Raw genomic sequence first — 21,662 nt, 5'->3', positions numbered from 1 at the left:
GATTTCAGTACAGCACTGCATTTGTTCATCTAGGTCAGAACACTTGTAAACATTAAGATTAATTTGATGAAAATGATGGGGAGATAGAGAAGCTGCTAAATGAGAAATGATAACTTCACAACCAGCAGGATAGTTCTTCCATTTCTAAGAAGGCAGCATTTAATTCCATCAAAAGGAAAGAATAAGTGAAGATTAGAGAGATGCAGGACTTTTGGTTCAGTAAGAGAACAGATGAAATTCAGTTTTATGCTGATAGTAACAACTAAAGTGCTTTTGTGATGCCTTGAAGGCTGTTATGGAAGAAGACCAAAATGACATCACTATGTCTGATATAAATTACAGCATGTCTGACCATGGTTGATCAGACCCATACTAGCTCAGAATGCTCTGCCTCAGGTCAAGCACAAATAGTCCATATGAATACCTGGGATGCTTACTCTAAACTTACATATGTCACATTTCCTTTGAGCAACTTCAATTCTGCCTTTCTCATAGAGCACAGAACCCCCACTGATGAGGGCACAACATGGCTGGAAGGTCATGTGTCAGTGTGTCCTATGCCGTACAATCAATTCTAAAGTTCTTAAGAGAGACCTTCAGTATGTCCCAGTATCACTTCTTCTGACCCTCTTGTGAGCACTTGCCTTGTGTGAGTTCTCCTTAAAATAGTCTTTTTGGAAGGCTTATCTCTGGCATTTTAACAATGTGCACAGCCCATTATAATCACATTCACTGTAGTAATGTTGGATTGTTAGATAGTTTAGCTCAAGAAAGGACCTCAGATTTTGGTAGCTTCTCCTACCAGGTGATCTTCATTTTCATAAATATCTCTGAAAGCTATTTATGGACCAAAGACCTATGGTGCATGTCAAGTACTCAGTGCTGATGGAGCAACATTGATTAATTATAGGGACAAGTCCCTCCACAGGTGGGCTGAATACTTCTATTGTGTTCTTATCAGATCATTATCAATCAATGCAGGAAACCATTGATTGTTTACCTCAAATTGAAGTTAATCTGTCCCTAGGTACAGTTCCAAGTGAAGAAGTTTTGAATGCCATTAGATTCCTTTCATGTGACAAAGCACCTGAAGCTGATTCTATTCCAACTGAGATCTATAAGGTGGGGGGTCCATTGCTCATCTAAAAGCTGACTGAAATTTTCCAGGTTATATGGCATGAAGAGGCTATCCCCCCAAGAATTCAAGGACGTCTCCATTGTTGATCTCTATAAAGGTAAACAAATAGATTTTTTGTGACAATCATAGGGGTGTTTCTCTCTTAGTCACTACTGGTAAGATTCTTGTCACAGTCCTCAGTAGGCTCATCTTTCACCTGGAAGATGGTGACCTCACTGAGAGCCAGTATGGCTTCAGAAAGGGTTGAGGAACAGTCAACATGGAGTTTGTTGCCTGACAACTCCAGGAAAAATGCCAGGAGCAGAACAGAGATCTGTATACAGCCTTTGTAGAACTGATCAAGTATGCACTTCCTTTGATACAGTTGTGAGGGTTTTTCAAAAATTATGTCAAAATTTGGATGCCTGTAGAAGTTGATTAGTATTGTATGTCAGTTTCATGATGGCATGAATGCTCAGGTTCTGGATAGTGGATGATGCTCTTGAGATTTTCCAGTCATCAAGGATGTGTCCTTGCTCCCATGATTTTTACCATGATTTTTTCAGCCATGTCATCAAATGCCTTCACAGAAGATGAACATGGCATCAAGGTTAGCTACCATACTGTTGGTAAATTCTTCAACTTGAAAAGACTAAAGGTAAGCCCAAAGTGGAGGGAGTGTTGGTGCATGATCTTCTGTTTGCAGATGACTGTTTACTTAATGCAGTCTCTGAAGCTGAGATGCAACAAAGTTTGGATCTGCTATTTGTGTTAATATTGACCTGGTAACATAGGTAATCAGCATCAGTCAGCAACACTCTATCCATATGTGAAACCATCCATTATAGCAAATGGAGAAGTTTTGGACAAGCTCATTTATTTTGGCAGTGTCCTTTCCAGGAAGGTACACATTGATAATGAGGTTGACACATGCATTTCCAGAGCTATCTCAGTATTTGGGAGGTTCTGAAAGAAAGTGTGGGAGAGAAGAGATATTAGACTGGCAGAAGAAGATACCAGACACTGAGGTTTTCTCTTGAGCTAACTGCCAAGCATTCAAATGTTACTACCGAGAGAGCAACTACAATTAACTGGTCATGTTGTTAGAATGCCAAACATATGCTTGCCAAAAAGCCTACTTTTTGTATCACTCAGACAGGGCAAGTATTCACAAGGGGGTCAGAAGAAGCCATACCAGGAGGAGGTTTCTCTTAAGAACTTTAGAATTTATTATGCGACATAGGAGACACTGGTACAGGACTGCTGCTCAGCCTGGGGGGCACACATCAGAGAAGGTGCTATGCTCTTTGAACAAGGCAGAATTGAAGCAGCTCAAAGGAAATATGAGGTAGGTAAGTAGGGGTCTTCACATGGATTATTTGTGTCTGACCTGTGGTAGAGTATTCCAAGCTCATATTGGTCTGATCAACCACAGTTGGAAACATTGTAATTTATCTTTAACATGGTGATGTCATTTTGATCTTCTTGGATAATGAAGGAGACAAGAACTATTGTAATTATTTTAATTACTTTATCTTGTGGGATTCATTTATATTTCACAGAAAATCCTCCAAAGGGGGATTTCTTCCAATGATCTGAAGTTCTTCCTTTAGATCTCACTGCATAGTTACCTTAGATGAGACTTGAAAGAAGCCAGAAATTCCAAGAAGCAGAAGGCAGGAAGGTCTGTGTTCTAGGGACAGGGGACAATTTGGGTAAAGGTCCAGAGATGGGAGGTGGAAGTGTCATATGTGAGGAATAGTAAGACCAGTAAACTGGATCAAAGGGTATGTGGAGGGTAGGAATGTTGAAGAAGATTGAAAATGTCCAGTTTTTGAAGAGCTTTAAGGTCGAGGGGTTTATATTTGTTCCTAGAGGTAATAGGGAGGCATTATAGTTTATTGAGTAGGGAGTGACATGGTCAGATCTGTGCTTTATGAAAGTCACTTTGGCAGTGGAAGTTGGATCGAAATCCAGGTAGGCCAAATAGGATACTATTGCAATGCGAGATGTTACAAGGATCTAAATGTGTAGTTTTTGTATAAGTGTGAAAAAATGATATAGAAAAGTCAAAATTTGGCAAATGAATGGATATATGAGGTGAGGTAGAATGTGAAGGTGATATTGAATTTTTAAGCCTTCATGACTAAAAGGAAGGTGGTACTCTGAATAATAGTGTTCCACAATAGAGAAGTTTGGAAGAGGAGTGTTGTTATTGGTGTTGTTATTGCAAAGATTAAGAGTCCTGCTTTAAACATGCTCAGGATGAGATGGATGTGGGATGTTCAGTATGAAATGTCCAGTACAATATTTGTTATCTGGTAATGAATTTCAGGAAAGAGATTTGATTGGATAATTTTGGAAATCACCTGTATGGAAATAATAATGGAACTAATGGGAACTGATGAAGTCATCAAGTTAGAGTTTTGATGGAAAAGATAAGAAGACCTAGGACAGATCCTTGGAGATGTGCTTATAGTTCTTTAGAGGACACAAGCAAGAGAAAAATCAGAAAAGAATAGCATCACGAAAACCCAGAAAAGAGAGAGTATCTAGAAGGTGGTCAAGAGTGTCAAATGCTTCAGAGAAATCAGGAAGATGATATAACAATTAAGATTTTACTGTTGATTTTGCAGAAGGCATATTTGGGGGATTGGACTAGAATTTAGATTACAGAAGGTATAGGTAAATGAGAGGAGACAGAAGTTAGTCTTAGGATGTAAATGACTGGATCCTATTTCTGAGATTTTAAAGGAGAGAAAGAGGGAAAGAGGAAAGAAGAGAGTGAGAGCGAGAAAGAGAGATATGCACACAAAGAGAGACACACAGAAGAGGAAGAGAAAGGTAGAGAAAACAATAGGAGGAAAAAAGAGGAAGGGAGAGAAAAAAAAGGGGAGAGGAAAGGGAAAAGAAATACAATTTGCAGGCATTCAGCTTTGTTTAAAGAAGGGTCATCTTCTCAAGAGACTGGAATAAAGAAGGAAATAATGGGGGGATAATATTATATAGTTGTGAAATGTGAAGAGAAGCTTCCTTTAGATTAGCTTTGATATTTTTAAAATTTTTATTTTTTGGTAAAGGGTAAGATTAGATCTTCCTCTGAGAGAGTTGAGGAAGAAGTGCCATGAGAAACTTGAGAACAGAAAAGATTTGGAATACCTATTGTAGTGAGTGGGATAGAGAATCTATTAAGGAAGAATAAAAGATGTATTATAGTGAGGTTTCAGTTGAGATTGGTTGGTGATGTTTTGATGCCTCTGTTTACCTCTCAAAGTTAGTGTGTTAGAGGGTTAGCTTCTCCTTTGTCATTTAGGTGACCTACAACTTTATCTCTTTAGAGTTTATGATTTTCTATGAATTTCATATGACTGGACCACTATGAAAAATATCTAAATGAAGAATTAGATCAAGGAAAATTATCCTATTGTAAGGTACTTTGACAAACTACTAGTTTATCAATATAATATTTACATGTATTTCAATTTATCCTTATATCACAGGACTAGAATTGGATCTGTGATTTTAGGAAAGTTTAGACATGTTAGTCAGTACCCTTTCTGAAACTACAAGTGTTTTAGATCTTTGAGTGATCAAGTAACTTGTCCATGGTGCTACTACCAGTATGTACCAAATGCAGGATTTGAACCTGAGTTTTTCATTCATAATTTTGTACAAATTTAGGGATCTCAAAACTATTTGGAAAGTAGGAATAAATTATTAATTAAAAATACATATAGTTCTGATTTGAAATGTATTTTTCATTAAATGTTGTAATATTTTAAAGAAGATACAATTTAAAAACCAAATCTTAAATGCAAGGGAAAAATTGTTTTGTGACTGAAATCCTTCATTTGATACCTAAAAATGTATAAAAGGAGAATCAGATCTTCTTTTGCCATTCTTGGATCTTCAGAAAAGACAGGATCAATGAAGAAAAGTACTGATATAATCATCACAGCATACCTAAGGAGTAGTAGTTCAACTTCTACTTGAAGACTTCTGAAGGGGGAACCCACTTTCTCCTGAAGTGGTCCATTCCAACTTTGCACAGTCCTAATTAATTGTTACTTTAATTAATTATTATGGAGTTTTACCCATCAAGTGATACTATATTGGCCTCTTTGTAATTTCCATCCATTTGTCTTGGTTTTGTCCTCTGGTGACAAATGGAGAAAAATGAATCCTTCCTTTCAAAAGAGCCTTTCAAAAATTTTAATAACCTATCAAATATACCCTAAAATTTTTTCTTCACTACACTGTCTCTAGATCTTTCAACCCATCTTTACATGACATAGACTCTTTTTTTTAAGGCTTTTTTTGCAAGGCAAATGGGGTTAAGTGGCTTGCCCAAGGCCACACAGCTAGGTAATTAACAAGTGTCTGAGACTGGATTTGAACCCAGGTACTCATGACTCCAAGGCCGGTGCTTTATCCACTACGCCACCTAGCCACCCCCAAAGACTCTTTATCATCCTTTTTTACCTTTTTTTTTTGATTCTCTACAGCCCAATATCCTCCTTAAATTGTGACACCCAGAACTGAACCCAGTGCTACTGATGAGGTCTGACAACAGTCAAGTACAATGGGATCCTCACCTCCCTCTTTCTGGAATTATATTTCCCTACATGCAGCCCAAAAGCACATTAGCTTTTTTCTTTTTTGGTTGCTTTATCATACTATTTACTTTTGAAAACATCCCAATCTACAAAGATATTTTGTCCCAGATTTTACTTCTGCATTGAAAGAGGACAACTACAGTACAAAGAGGACATAAAAGAATCAAAGAGGATCAGGGAGCAGAACTTCCTTAAAAAGATATACTCAAGAAGGATATGGTAGTTGCCAAGGCAAGGTAAGTAAAAAAAGTCAAATGGAACATTTGGAAGGTGAGGCAAATGGATGAAACAGGGCGATTAGTATAAGGCTGAGGGAAGATAGGTGTGAGTATGAAATTGTTGAGACTAAAGAAAGGAAATTGAATGGAGTTTGTCAAATTACTAAGAAGTAATAATTGTAACAGTTTTATCCAGGTACTTCAGTTCAAGTATAAACATTCATAGGTTGTTAAAAACAAAAAGGTTGAAAATTTCAACTCTTGTGGAGAAAAGGAGAAATTAAGCTGATTCAGGAACTCAGGAACCTTCAAACTCAAAAGGTAGATATCAGGGCTGAACACATTCATTTTTTCAGGTTTGTTAGGTGCTGGTTGCCCACTTGTCCTCAAAGAACTCAAAAGTAGAAGGTATCCAGGTACTCAGGTTCATCTAAGAAGCACATGTACTTGCTGCCATCAGCTTGTAGCTGTCATTTCTGCTAGGGAGTGAGGATGGAGAGAAATACTTTCCCTCTCTTGGTGGAATTGCAAGGGAGAAGTAGGTAGCTGAACTACAAAGTCAAATGCTTAAAAGAGAATGAAGCCTTTTTACTATTCTTCTTATAATCTACTTAGTGGAATGGTTCCTCCACAGGTATCTGTCTCACTGGACAATTTTCTCTGATACAATCCCTAAGTCACAGGCACAAAAGAATCATTTCATTTTTCAATTATTTATTATTATAAACAAACAAATAAATGATATATTTATTAAGAATGCCAATTTAAGATGTCATTCATTGCCCTTTAAAAAGGAACCAGAAGTTAGGTTGCAACAAAAGGAGCCAGAGTTTAGATGCATGGGAAGTACTCCCATTCTTGATACAAACTAATGTATCATCAAAGATATCTTTTCTCTAAAACCCATGAATATTATTAGACATTTCTTTTACTGTTAGACTTTTTAAGATAATGAATTTGCCTCTATTGGAAAGGAATTATGTCATCTTCTGGACAGATATGCTTTGCAAGGCATTCCTGAGAAACTGTTTGTAAGACTAGTTTTTTTTTTTTTATCATATTTCATCATGTGAATGCCAGACCAGATTTTTATTATTAAGTTGTTTCAGTACTGTCTGTATCTTTTTTTGATCCTGTTTGAATTTTCTTTCAGAGACACTAGAGTGGTTTACCATTTCCTTCTCCACTCATTTTTTAGATGGGGAAATGGAGGCAAACAGGGTAAAGTGACTTGCTTAGGGGCACATAACTAGTAAATGTCTGAGGCCAGAATTGCTCTCATGAAGATGAATCTTCTTGAGACTAAAGAAAGGAAATTGTCCTCTGACCCCAGACCAAATTATTTAAATATATATATATGTATTAGATTTCATAGATTTAAATATATATATATATATGTATGTATATATAGGCATATCTATATCTATATCTATATATCATTCTATTTCTATCTATCTATCTATCTATCTATCTATCTATCTATCTATCTATCTATATCTATCTATCTACACACACATACATTATACACTCCTACCATTTCATTTCTCAGATGAGAAACCTGAGGTTCAAATAGTGCTTTGCCCAAATGATTTGCCCAAGTTCACAAAGCTAGTGTATGTTTGAGGCAGGATGTAGCACAGATCTCCCTTACTAAAAGTACATCTCTATATTCAATTTTCTTCTTAAAATACAATTCATGAGGAAAGAGTGAAATCATGTGAAAAATAATAATTCATTTTAGGCAATTTGATTTGTTTATTTTTCAAATGAATTTGAAATTTTGAGTTACTCAAGATTGTATAATTTCTTATGAGAGTGTAGTAAATTTGTTATTTCCACAATCAATGAATGAAAGGTTCTTGCAAAGATTTTCAAAACTCAGAAGTCAGTGGATTAAATTGATTGTGTGTTTGTACAATAGAAAGAATACTATACTTAGATTCAGAAGACCTGGGTCTGAATTCTGCTTTGCTAATACTGCTTGAGTGACCTTATACAATTCACCTAACTTCTCTGGCTTCATTTTCCTCATCAGTAAATTGAGGGCATTATATAAATGACATTGTTTCTCCCATCTCAAAATTCTGTTGACCTGATCACTGTACAATCCTGAATCTTTCAGAGGCCTCCACATCGACCAAGCACATATCACCTGACCACCTTGAGCCAACTGTTATGGAAGAACAGTAATATCTCCATCTTTTATTTTGTAGGTCAACCAAACCCATGAACACTTTTATTACTCACACATGGTTCTCATTAGCACTTCATTGCTTAATATCACAAAATCTGGTGCCTAGTTGAGTAATTGAATGCTTTCAGCAGTTTGGGGATAGACTTATTGAGAAGGCAGATTCACTAAATGATTGCTAAAGGTATAACATAAAGGAACTATTTAGATGACATAATTTTGAAATAATGTGATTCATTTCATTCAGTTCTGCAAGCATTTATCATGTTTTTCTTCTGTGTTAGACATTTTGTTGGGTGCTGGTGAAAAATTCCAAAAAAAGAAAGATACATGCCTTTAAAGGACCTTACATTCCATTTGAGGGAAACAAAATATATACAATAAGTACAAATTATTTTTGTTTGTTTTTGTCTTGACCTGTAAGTGTCAATGTAGGGAACTCCAAGATAAGGAAAATTCTTTTGCCTCTCCTTGCTTATTGCAATAGCCTCCTCTTTGGTCTCCTTACCTCACACCTCTCCCCATTCTAATTTATTCCCCCATGCAGAGTGGGAAGGAAGATAATGAGTTCTAGTATGGACACATTGAGTTGGAAATACAGATGGGATATCCAGTTGGAGAAATATAACAAATAGTTGGTGATATGAGACATCAGGTTAGAGGTAAGACTGGAGAAATAGATATGGGAGTCATCTACATACAGATGATTAATAAACCTATGGGAGCTGATGAAATCATGAAAAGAGAGGAGAAGTCCAGAGGAGACACCTGTTAGATTTTTCACTGTAAATACTCATACCTTAGAAATCAGCAAATACTGCAAATCAGGGACAGATTTATTGTTTTGTTGCTTGCCTAGACTTAAGAAAGTGATAGAAAATATTAGTAATATAGATTAAACTCAAAAGGGTGTCAGGTATATAGTTTTTTGAGGGAATCAGCTGATAACATTTATCATACATAAGGGGTAGGATACAGATGATGATCCAGCCAAGGAAACTGAAAAGGAGGGGACATACAGGTAGGAAGAAAACCAGGAGACCTGTGTCATGAAAAGTCAGGGTAAAAAGAGTATATAGGAGAAAGGGACTGGCCAACAGAATCAAACTGCAGAAGTTTGAGTACAAGACTGAGATTGAGTCATTCAATCTATCCACTGAAGTTTGCCAAACATGGATTTTTTCCTTTTTTTGGGGGCTGCATGCTAATGTGATCTTAATATAATTGGAAATCCACTTGTTCATTTACAAGTTATGGTTTTCAGTTTGTTTAAAGATAATAGCAATGAGAATAATGGTAGGCTTTGATCATTTTCTGATCATGAAAAGCTGAATATATAAAATGCAATCTGGGCACAAAGCCAATATTATTTTGAGGTTTAAGATGAAGTCAGTGAGATATTGAAAAGATACAAGATTAACAAAATCTTCTAAAAAAATTATCTTTACTAGCAAGAGGAAAGAATGACCACTATTTGCGATTCTGGCACTTATAGGGTATCTATCCCAGTGGTTGTCAAATATTTTTGATCTCATAACCCCTTTATTCCATCTTAGTTTTAACTCTTTACTACCATAAAAAGAATTGCTTTAAATATTTTTGTATATCTTTAGAGTTTGTTTTTTTCTTGGGACTAGTCCCTCCCATATTCTCCCCTTTTTATTACCCTGATTTGTAGTGTTTGCTAATTTCCAAGGTGCCAGTGCTCATACTGAATATTTAAAAATTGTTGGAAAGTGGGTTTGAGTTGGCTCCAGCGCGCCTCTCTGTACTCAGCTTTGTATGTATAGTTTTTATCTCCTTGGACCAGGTCAGATACTCCTCTTTAAATCTCAATGTTTCCATCAGTTAGCACTCCAAATTAAGCACCACATTTTGATGGTCTTACTGGAGCAATTCATTTTTTAAACTAGTTTGAGGCAATCCAAGTGGGAATTTGCTGCATATCATTGGAGAACCACTGCCCTCAGTAATTGAAAATATATTTCAGTCCTCCAATGGTTCACATAAGCTCCTTGAGGATATGGATCTTTTTCTTTTCTTTTTTAAATTCCCTATGCCTAGTATTGTGCCTTGAACATAGTACCCTTTTAAGGTTACCTTCCATTATTTTTTACATTTTTTATATATCTATTTATATATGTGCTGTCTCCCCAATTAGAAAGTATGCTCCATGAGTGTAGGGACTGTTTTTCCTCTTTATTTTTTTTGTACCCTCCAATGCTTATCCTGATGTCTGTCACATAGTAAGAACTTAATAGGCTTTTATAATTGACTGGATTGTTAAATTGTTTTTTTTTTTTACTCATATCTTACTCTCTATGACCTCATTTTGGGGTTTTCTTGATGAAGACTCCAGAGTGGTTTATCATTTCCGTTTCAGCTCATTTTACAGAGGATTAAACTGAGGTAAATAGGATGAATCCACCTGTCTTAGATACACAGCTAGTAAACAGCACAAAGAAGAGTCTTTCAAACCCAGTTCTTTATCCACTTTGCCACCTAGCTACCCCCAACTGATTGAACAGACATTTGATAAATGCTTTTTGAAATGATTTGAATTTTATCTTTGAACTCCTTTCACCTTTCCACCATACAGATTCCCCTATTTAACTACTTTAGAAAATGAGAAGGGAAACTTTCCCTTCTCTGGCCTACTCTTGGAACTTGGAGTTTTCAGATTCCTTCAGTCCACTTATCTTAATTCTATTTTCTAGTTACAACCTCAGGTCTATCACATAGAGAGATTTCTTTGCACATGCATGGGGTGGAAAACCAAGGAAAAGGGCAGTGTAAATGTGCCCATCAACTCCTAGGGAGCAATGGTGGTCAGTTTATTTTTCTTCTCATTGGGAGAAAACTCCACAAGCAACTTTTGCTCTCCTTTGGGAAGTTTATAAAATATAATAATATGTATCACTATGATTCTCTTTCTAATTTGCACTCAACTGCTTGTGGGAGGAGAAGGCAAGGGTGAAAAGAACTGCTTTGGCACCAACATTCAAAAATAATGAAAGACTTCCTTCTTTTAGGCAGATCATTATCCTAATCCCCTCAAGGAGGTGGGAAAGTGGTTATATTTCTAAATGGGGAAGTTAAGGACCCTTAGTCTTACTTATATCTTCAATATAATAATTTCAACAGAGAGGATTGGTTTCAACAGATAGAGGGGGAAAGAGACATTGTTTCAGAACTTATAGAAAGATTGATTTGGTTTCCTTTTCAGATTAGTAAAAAAACTTCAGGCTAGGTTAATTTCAAAATGTTTTCTTAATGTAGCTTGGAGTTTTCATTTGTGGACTCACAGAGAGGTCAAAAGAGATCCATCTTCAGCATATTTTTACCTTTTTCATACTTAGTTCTTTTTTCCCCAAAAGAGATTTTAATTTCTGCCAGAAGAAGGGAGCAAAGCAAGTTAGGGCGAGAGAGAGAGAGAGAGAGAGAGAGAGAGAGAGAGAGAGAGAGAGAGAGAGAGAGAGAGAGAGAGAGAAAGAAAGAAACTGGGCTGTAGAATGTAAGTCTTAGTTTCAAGCTAACTCCTTATCATTGTTCATTAATGGGACAGTGTTGGGTCAAACTTTATATCCAAGACTTGATTCTCCTTTCTACCAAATACCAGTTCCACAAACACACGCATAGGAAATAGTAAATAAACCCATTTATCTAAATTGATACCAAAACACAAATCAGAGAAAGTATATATACAGGAGTACATTCCAAACAATGCAGCTTGAACCAAAAACAACAATAACAACAACAAAACAAACTAGCCAAAACAAAAAAAAACCCCAAATAATCAAAAACCACCAAAAACAAAAACAAAAACAGGGGCTAGGTGGCACAGTATCAGCCTGGAGTCAGGAGGACCTATGTTCAAATCTGACCTCAGATAGCTAATACTTACTTAGCTGTGTAACCTTGGGCAAGTCACTTAACCTCATTGCCTTGAAAAACCCCCAAATCAAAACAATACAGCTTGAAGGAACTCTTTCATTGGGAATGAGGTAACTCAGTTCAATCAAGAGAGAGTCTTACATTTCACCAAGGGAAATTCCCCAAAGTCTCTAGTGTAGTAAGCTGAGGATAAAGATGTAATAGTGATTACTAGCTCCTCTCATTCTGACTTCCTGCAATGATCTGAAGAGAGAGTGACATTATGCATCTTCTTTCTTGAAGCTAGAAGCCAAAAGTTGAAGAGATTTTTCTGTAACTTTGTCCTGTCCCTCACTCAGGCATAGGGTATTGTTTTCCACCAGTAAGCAAAGAGTCCCATAAGAATGAGCTCTGAGGTTCAGGTTACATTAATATTTCAAAAAAAAAAAAAAGAAGTGGGGGAGAAGAAACTTTATCATTCTCTGTACAAAAATGAAAGAAGAGGAAAACTTTGGAATTAATGTCTATTTTCCCAGGTTGTGAAAAGGAGAGAGGAGGCAAAAATGTTATCATTGGCCCCTTCAGGACAAATTTGATCAGCTAGATTCTCAGTTCTACTATAAGAGATTTCCCTCAAATAGTTAATGGTCAAAAAAGATTAGTTAAATGCATTATATACTAAACATTGTTCAAGGTTATCAAGAAAAAAAATCCTTGTTCTCTAGGAGAATTCATTCTAATGGGAGAAAGAACAAGTAAATACTGTGTACTTACAAGATTTTATGCATACACTCTTCCATGTCTGTTATTTTCCCTTTAGAAGGAAAAAAAAAACATTGTTCCTTTAAGATTCACAACTCCTCTTTTCTCTATACTTTATGCCAAGCCAAAGGCATCTGTTCCTGTCAGCAAGACTTCATTCATTAGTGTGCAGTCCATGTTTAGGAGGCATTAGTCCTTTCATTTGCATATTGTTGGCATTCAAAGTTTGTACTCTAAAACCCAGATTTCATGTCCCTCTAACACTTCCCTTAGGCCTGGCAGTGTGCTTCTGATTCTAACCTTGCTTCCTGGCATTACTTCCCATCCTTTCTTTTTTGTTGCTTTATCTATCAGATTCCTTATATTGGTTTGGTGCAATGCATCAGTGACTTCCACTTGTTCTGAGATAAACTATTACACTTAATATTATTAATTCATATTTGTGCAGAGCATTAATGCTTCTGAGGACATGTCCTCCTACCTAACTCTGATAATAGTCATCAAATCAATACCATCAACTATTTGTGAGAGCAATCTGGAATTATGTCCAAATAGTTATTAAACTACCTATACTTTGATCCAACAATACCACTACTAGGTCTATTTCCTTTAGGAAAAAGGAAAATAACACACACACACACACACACACACACACACATAGTCTAAAACGACCTTGTGGTAACAAATAACTGGAAATTTCAGGGAAATTTCAGACATTTGGGGAATGAACAAATTATGGCATATGATTGTGATGGAATACTACTGTGCTTTAAGAAATGATGAGGTTGATGATCTTGGGAAGATATGGAAAGACTTGCATGAAATAATAAAAAGTTAAGTGAACAGAACCAAGAGAACATTGTACATGGAAACAACTATATTGTTCAAAGAATAATTGTGAACCACCAAGTTATTCTGAATGCTATAAATACTTAAATCAACTATAAAGGACCAAGAAATATGCTATCTGCATCCAGAGAAAGAACTGATAAATAGAAATGTGTATAGAATAATTATATATCTATATATGTATATCTATTAACGTCTAATGTAGCCATCTCTAGGTGGGGGGAAGGAAGAAATATTAAAAATTCAAATTATACCTTTAAAAGTAATAGCAAGTTGAAGATAAAAGATTTGTAGTTTCAAGTGAAAATAATCTTTTTATCATGCTATACTATGGAAATGCTTATTTTGTCCCATCAGTTAAAAAAATAAATTTAAAAAATCAATACTATCATTACTGGAATGAACATGTCAATCATTTGTCCTATGACTCCAGTCACTATTTCCTCTGGCATCCCTGTTGAATCTTTTTTGGCTATCGTTCTCTTATATAAATTGTTTTTTTATTATTATAAGATTCTTATCATATTTCTTTTCTTTTCTTTTTTTTGCAAGGCAATGGATTAAGCGACCTATCCAAAGTCAAAAAGCTAAGTAAAAAATTAAATGTCTGAGAGCAGATTTGAACTCAAGTCCTTCTGACTCCAGGGCTGGTACTCTATTCTCTGGGCCACTTACCTGCCCCTATTACAAGGTTCTTATAACCTTTTTTGTCTCCTGGGTGACCATCTGGTGAAGCTGATGGATATCTTGATAGAATAAATGAATAAGATAAAATATAAAGAATTACCAAGGGAACCAACCAATTATATTGAAATTGAAATGTAGTTTTCAAAATATTTTTTAAAATTCTCAGATTCAATTTATGAACCCTTGAGAGAAAGGACTGCATTGCTTGCTTGTATTTTGTAGCCCAGTTCAATAGCTGACACCTAGAAAGCAATTAATAAATGTTTTTTCACCCTCATTCATTTATTCACTTTAGGTTTATAAAGCACTTCTCTCACAAAAATCCTGGGAGGCATAATAGATAATGCAAGTATAATTATTTGCTTTGTAATGTTGGGAACACGAAGACAAAAATTCTGACTGTAGGTGAGAAATAGAGTAACAATCACTTATCTTACTTGGTCTAAAGTGACTTACGTGAAACTAAGAGCATTGCTGGGCTGTTGAAAGGAAATATCTCATCCCAACTCCTCCCGACTCCTTTGAAGTTTTGCTAAATGGAGTCCTTGGGATAATTTAAAGAATACCTGGGAATTAAAAGGAATTTAGAACAATGACTCAGATAAGTTAGGTTGAGGCACCCTGAGTGGTGTCTTGATATTAGAACCTTGGAAAGGTTCTAAAGGCAAATTTAAAAATGCCCATGTGAGTTTATTGTTATTAGACTGAGTGAAGTTTATTAAGGCTTGCATCACTGAACAACTAAAACTGTGAATTGACAGATCCCCTTCTTCTATGGGAACCAGAGTGGGGAATGGGGAGAGGGTGGGGGATTAAGGCAGGAAACCTCACCATTTGAAAAACATCAGGTGCAATTGAGTAGTAGCCATTCATTGAAGAAGTCACATTATAGTTGAAAACCTATAGATGGCAGCAACAGAACAATAGTACATCAGTTAAGAAGTCACATTGTCCCTGAAGACCTGACCCTTCTAAAGACCTTTCAGACTTGGTAGAACCAGCTGTAGCTTTTGTTCCACTGGCACAGCCTTCAAAACCCCAGGGGTCCCCCCATGCCATAGGAGGCATGGAGAGGGTCTTTGGTGGAGGCATTTGGAACTAGGATCTGGAAAAATAAGAGGTTCATTTTTCTGACACAAGGAGGGAACAGTAACCAGACTCTTGATGTTCAGTAGGTCTGGAGAAACTCATAAAATGATCGTACCATATTAGTGGGTAGCAAATTACATGTGAGCTGGCGATGCAATTTAACAGTCTAAGAAATGCCAATGTGATTAGGGTTTCTGTGTGAAGATGAAGTCAGCCAGTTTGGGAGCTGGGAAAATATAAGTTACAGCTGTTGGGAATGTCCATTGGTAAAATTGGACAAAAGACTAGGTGACCAGAGGACATGTTGCTACTAGCTGAATTGAGGTATACAGTAGTCCTGAATGAGAAATTCCCTCTTGATTTCACTTCCAAAATGAAAGAACGCAATAAAGAAAATCTCTTGTGAGGATTTTTCTTGGATTTTGCTTCCAATCTTTCCCCCTGATTGTTTGTGGGACCTTAGTCAAGTCAATTACTGCTTTAGTTTAATGAACAGCAAGCAGTCTTTGCTGTCAGAAATAAAAGTCAAGACTAATTTCCCTGATGGAAAAACTAGCTCTGAGTCTTCATCACAGTATGTTAGACATAAAACCACCTTGGGTGAATTTATTTCAGAATCACAGATTCTCAGAATTAGAAGAGAACTTGCAAGTCTCATAATCCAACCATATCACTGAAAAAAAAATTATCTTTATAACTTCCCTGTCAGCATTTGTTTGAAGACCCCAAGTGGCAAGTAGACTGCTATCTCTGGAACCTCTCTGCTTTTGAGTGACTCTTAATTATTAGAAAATTTTTTCTGAACATCAAGTCTAAATTTCTCTTTTCCCCCCTTCCAACTACTGCTCCTTCTTTTTGTTTTTTTTTGCTAAGCCCAAACTGTTAAGTCTAATCTGCTTTTCACACAACAGTCTTTCAATTATTAGAGAACTGCTATAATTTCTATTTAGATTCCTCAAAACAAAACCTTCCCAGTTCCTTTAACCAATGAATGACATGAACTCAAGGCTTTTTGCTATCCTGGTTTCTATTCTCTAAGTACTCTCTGACTTATTAATGTCCTTCCTAAAATACAGTATTCAGACTTGAATGGACTATTCCAAATGTGGTCTGATCAGATCATTTATGCCTCTTTTATTGAAACAAAGTGGTATAATCTTGGGTAAGTCACTTAAACTCCTCATATCTCAATTATTTATAAAATGAAGGAGGTTGGACTAGGTAGTCTTTGAAGTCCCTTTCAGGTCTGTTTAGACCTTTTGATATGATGAATGGGGTTGGATTAAATTATCTCACAGAAATTCTAGCTCTGAAATTCAAAATACTAAAAATGCTTTAAAGTATATTATTATAGCTCATCTTAATTAATTGTAAATTGTAGATTTACTAAAATTATAAATTTATAAATTGCAAGTAACTAAAAACTAAAAAGGAAGAGGGGGGAAAAAGTCTTAGAACCTCTAAAGAAGTTTGCCAGTCATTAATGAAATTTTTATGAAAGAAGAGTAGAAGGAATAAATGAGTTAAAGAATCTATTAAATGCCTACTATGTACAAAGAGCTATTCTGGGGTGGCTAGGTGGTGCAGTGGATAGAGCACAGGCCCTGGAGTCAGGAGTACCTGAGTTCAAATCCATCCTCAGACACTTAATAATTATCTAGCTGTGTGGCCTTGGGCAAGCCACTTAACCCCATTGCCTTGCAAAAACCTAAAAAAAAAAAACAAAAAAAAGAGCTATGCTAAGTGGGGGAGATACAAATAGACAGGTAAAACAGGCTCTGCTTTCAAGGAGCTTACTTTCTAATGGAGGAGATAGCACATATGTAAAATTCCAACTGCAAATCAGATTGAAAAGGTCCCATGATTCTTAGGATATAGTAGCAAAGTAGGTGGCAATGCCTTTTCTTTAATACCATTTCCAGATATTTTATATTATTTTCTGCTGTTGAACCATTTGATGGTGCTGGGGATTTTTGTGAGGAAAAATGTTTTTTTCTGTCTTCATTAGTTTTAACACCTGTAGATTTAGTTGACAGGCTGCTTCCAAAAGTGATGGCTACAGAGACTGGGTTGGAAGCATAGCTATTCCCAAAGGCTATTGGGTTCAAGATTCTAAGTTGTCTCCATCAGTCTGAAGGGAAATGGTGATCAACATTGTAGTGATGATTTGACTTCCCTGGTATATGTTGCCTCCTTTCAGGGTACCTTTCTGCTTTAGCTAGGTGGCCATTGGTAAGGATGGCTGCACCCTTTTCTTTAGGGGATGCTTCTCTGCATTATGGCTGTTGAGTAGAAAGGAGGCCCAAGAATTGGTAAAAAATTATTATGTCATTTAACATGGGTTGGGTGGGACTAATAATTATCAGAAAAATTCAATATTGTCAATTTATAACACCCAACAAACTTTGGGTATGGTCATAATCTTAACCTTTCTCTGGCCTGGGAGTTTTCTATTCAGTGGAGTCTCCAATTTTATTTTTCAAAAATTGCATTTTTATTCTTTGCTTATATATCATTTTCTACCTTCAACATTCCCTCCTTTTCTTCTGCTTAGTGAACAATCTCCTATAACAAGGAATAGATAAGAAATTAAAAAAAATAAAACTAAGAAAAAATAGCCAATGCATGAACTGAACTTGATAACATTATAGTGTTCCACACCTATTATTCCCTGACCCCTGAAGGTCAAGATTACTACTTCAATTAAAGTCTTTCAGCCTACTTCCATATTCCCATCACAATCCATTGTGGTGGTTATTTCTTTTTACATTTTTCAATGTGTATTATTTTCCTGTTTCTGTTTACTTTCCTTCATATCAATCTATATTAATCAGTTCTCTCTTATTTCTCTGAATTCTTATTTACATTCATGCAAAATTAATTTATTTACCATTCCCTATTTGTAAATGCAATGGGCATCCAATTTCTTTCCAGTACTTTGTTACCACAAAAGGCATTGCAGTAAGCATCTTTTTTTATGATAATGGAACCTTTCTTTTTGTCTTAAGACTTACCTAGGGTTATATATTTAACACTGAGATCAAAAAGTATTGTCTTTTTCATTACTTAGCATAATTTCAATTTTTCTCCAGAACCATGGAACCAGCTGTGTCATCTTCCTTTTGCCTCTCCAGCTTGGCTTATATAGGTTTTTTCATGTGTGCCAATTGGATGACTATGAGACAAAACTTTGGAGTTGTGATTTATATTCCTCTTATTATTAGTGATTTGCAGTAGCCTTTTTATATGGTTGTGTATTATTTTCTTTATTTTCACCTTTTTTGAGAACTCTATTCATATCCTCACCATTAAGGAGAGTCTCCAATTTTTAGATAGAAATTAATGAGGAAATGGGATTCCATTTCTATTGATCCTCTTCATAGTCAACTTTTATTCTTTTGTAATGGAAGGAATGCCTATTCATGCTTAAAGTCTGAAGATGACTTAATTTAGAAATGGAAAAATCCTGAATATCCAGGAGTTAATATAAAATTTCAGGTGGAGAAAATCCCCCTTTTTTTTTTTGTTTCTTTTCTTTCTAATTGTTGAGATTTGGCTAAATCATTACACAAGGCATCAGGGAGACAAGGCCACCAGCTATGTGACTGCAAACAAGTCATTTAATTTTTCTGTATTCTCATTTTTTCATTGTTGCAATATAAATAATAGCATCTATGATACTTATCTCACAAGGAATATTATGAAGTTTAAATGAATTTCAGTTCACTTCAGTATTTATTAATCATCTCTCCTACCAGATCTTATGATAGGTGTTAGGGACATAAATAGAAAAATGAAAGTCCCCTTTCCTAAAGAGCTTAAATTCTCCAGTAGAAAATCATGTACATAGGAGAAGCTAGGTGGCTCAATGGATAGAGTACTGGCCCTGGATTCAGGAGTGTCTGAGTTCAAGTCTGGCCTCAGATACTTGAGACTTACTAGCTATATGACCTTGGGAAAGTCCAACCCTATTGCCTTGCAAAAAAAGAAAAGAAAAACATGTACACAAATAAATAAATAAATACAAAATATATACAAAGTAATTTAGAGTTGGGGATACTAACAATGAGGAATGGGGAAAAGGACTTGTCCTTGAACTGACCTTTGAAGGGAACTAGGGATTTTGAGGGGTGGAGGTGAAGAAGGAGAAAATTCCAGGTATGAATGACAGATAGACTGAGCAAAGATATAGTGATGAGAGGTAGAGCATCTTGTATTGGGAGCTTCTGGCAGGTCATTTTTGAATTATCTGGAAAAGATTGATGAGTTAGATCATAAAGGGCCTTAAATGCCCAAGCAATCAATATGTATCCTATTCAAAGTTAATAATAAGACACTGAGACTGACATAGATAGACATCTGCTTTAGGAACATCTATCTGGCAACAACTCTATAAAAAGGGAGCTCAGGACTAACTCAGAGTAATTCAGTGGTTCAGGTTTGAGATTATATTGTAATAAGACACTCTTGAGCCCTAAACTATTTAACATAGAAAGATTTGTTTGAGAATAGAAAATGTTTATTAGGTAATAAAACTGATTCAAGTAGAAATGACTCCTCTCTGTCTCCATAGCCTCTCACAGAAGCAGTACCTAACTGGAGATGAGTTGACTTGCATGACACTGAGAATCTTGTAAAGCCTGAAAAACATTGATTCTTCATTGGCTAAGCTTTTTTATGCTTAAACCATACTAATGGCTCAAACCCTAAAACAATCAAACCTAAGACCAATCAAATCCAGACCTATGAACTCCTCTCTTTAAAGAGAAGCCCTGCAAAAGAAAGATACTGCTTTATCCTATATGGATTCAAAGTGTGAGACTGTTGGAATAGTTCAGGGGAGACATGAGGAGATCTTCATTAAGATGGTTATGAAATGAGCAAAGAAAAGGGACTGGAAATGTGTTCCAGAAAGAATTGACAGTATTTGACTGTGGATTGTATTTGGGGTGGGAGGAGTGGTGAGTGAGAGGAACCTCCTAGCTAGTGTACTGGGTAACTGGAAGCTATTGTTCATTTTTTGTTTTTAAAGGGGACTAATGACATTACAGGTAATATCTTTACTTAAATCTTGACTAGATTTGTGCAAAGTCATCAACCTCATTCTCTCTCTCTCTCTCTCTTTAGGTTTTTGCAAGGCAAATGGAGTTAGTTAAGTGGCTTGCCCAAAGCCACACAACTAGGTAATTATTAAGTGTCTGAGGCCAGATTTGAACTCAGGTACTCCTTACTCTAGGGCCTGTGCTCTATCCATCCACCCCTACTTCATTCTCTCTTCCAGAGTCATCAAAGTCCAGTGATAACACAAAAATCCAAAAGACTGCCAATGGCCTGGGAGGCAGAGGAAGACCTTGGTATCTTTGATGTTTGATTAGGCCCTAAGCACTCTACAGTTACTGTTTCAGCAGATGGTATTGCCCTCAAAAGCAATATGAATGATTAAATGAGAATAATAATGTAGTCTGTTTTATCTGTATTTGCTTTGAGTCACCCAGGAGACATCCAGGTAGAGATATCCAACAGGAAGTTAGAGATATGGGACTGGAGCTCAAGACAATGATGAAGTTTAATAATGTATTTAAAGTGCTTTTTAAACTCTAGCGTACAATTTAAATATCATTTTTCTGTGGGGAAAGTTGGGATTTTATTTTATTTTATTTTATTTTATTTGTGTGTGTGTGTGTGTGTGTGTGTGTGTGTGTGTGTGTGTGTGTGTGTGTGTATGTAGATTGGCGTTTATCCTTCTCTCTTGGAGCCTGAGCCTTTATTTCCTCAGCTATAAAATGAGGGGTTTGGTTTGACTCTTAGAGCTCTAGATTCTGTGGTCTCCAAAGAAAATAGCTAAGTGAAATGGAGAATGGTTGTCACACAAGGAAGATAATAAACGTTTATTAAGTTACTTCTATGGGTTAAGCACTGTGCTAAGTGCATGTTATGAATATTATTTCATTTGATTCTCCCCAAAACCCTGTGAGATGGGTGATATTATTATCCCCATTTTCAGTCAGTCATTTTTTCAGTTGTGTTTGACTCCCTGTGACCCCATTTATGGTTTTCTTGGAAAAATGCTGGAGTGGTTTTTCCATTGACTTTTCCAGCTCATTTAACAGAGAGGAAGCTGAGACTCATAAGGTTAAATGACTTACTCAGGGTCTCACAGGTAGTAAGTATATGAGGCTGGATTTGAATTCAGGAAAATGTCTCCTTAACATGCTATTTATGGCATCACCCAACTGACAGATAAAGAAACAGAGGCTGAT

At 36.0% G+C, this 21,662-nt stretch overlaps 1 long non-coding RNA gene across 1 annotated transcript in view; it reads left to right on the top strand.

Moving 5' to 3' along the window:
- Positions 1-2,282: 2,282 nt before the first annotated feature.
- The window catches only part of LOC141489773 (uncharacterized), an 88,889-nt gene continuing 69,509 nt past the window's right edge, over positions 2,283-21,662 (top strand). The window contains exon 1 of the long non-coding RNA XR_012468983.1: positions 2,283-2,465. This is a non-coding gene — a long non-coding RNA (uncharacterized LOC141489773). The remainder of the gene's footprint in view (positions 2,466-21,662) is intronic.

The sequence above is a fragment of the Macrotis lagotis genome, chromosome 5 (genome assembly GCF_037893015.1).
Source record: "Macrotis lagotis isolate mMagLag1 chromosome 5, bilby.v1.9.chrom.fasta, whole genome shotgun sequence".
NCBI classification, from domain to species: Eukaryota; Metazoa; Chordata; class Mammalia; order Peramelemorphia; family Peramelidae; genus Macrotis; species Macrotis lagotis.
The sequence above is the reverse complement of the archived record's forward strand: the minus strand, read 5'-3'. Positions and strand labels throughout refer to the sequence as shown.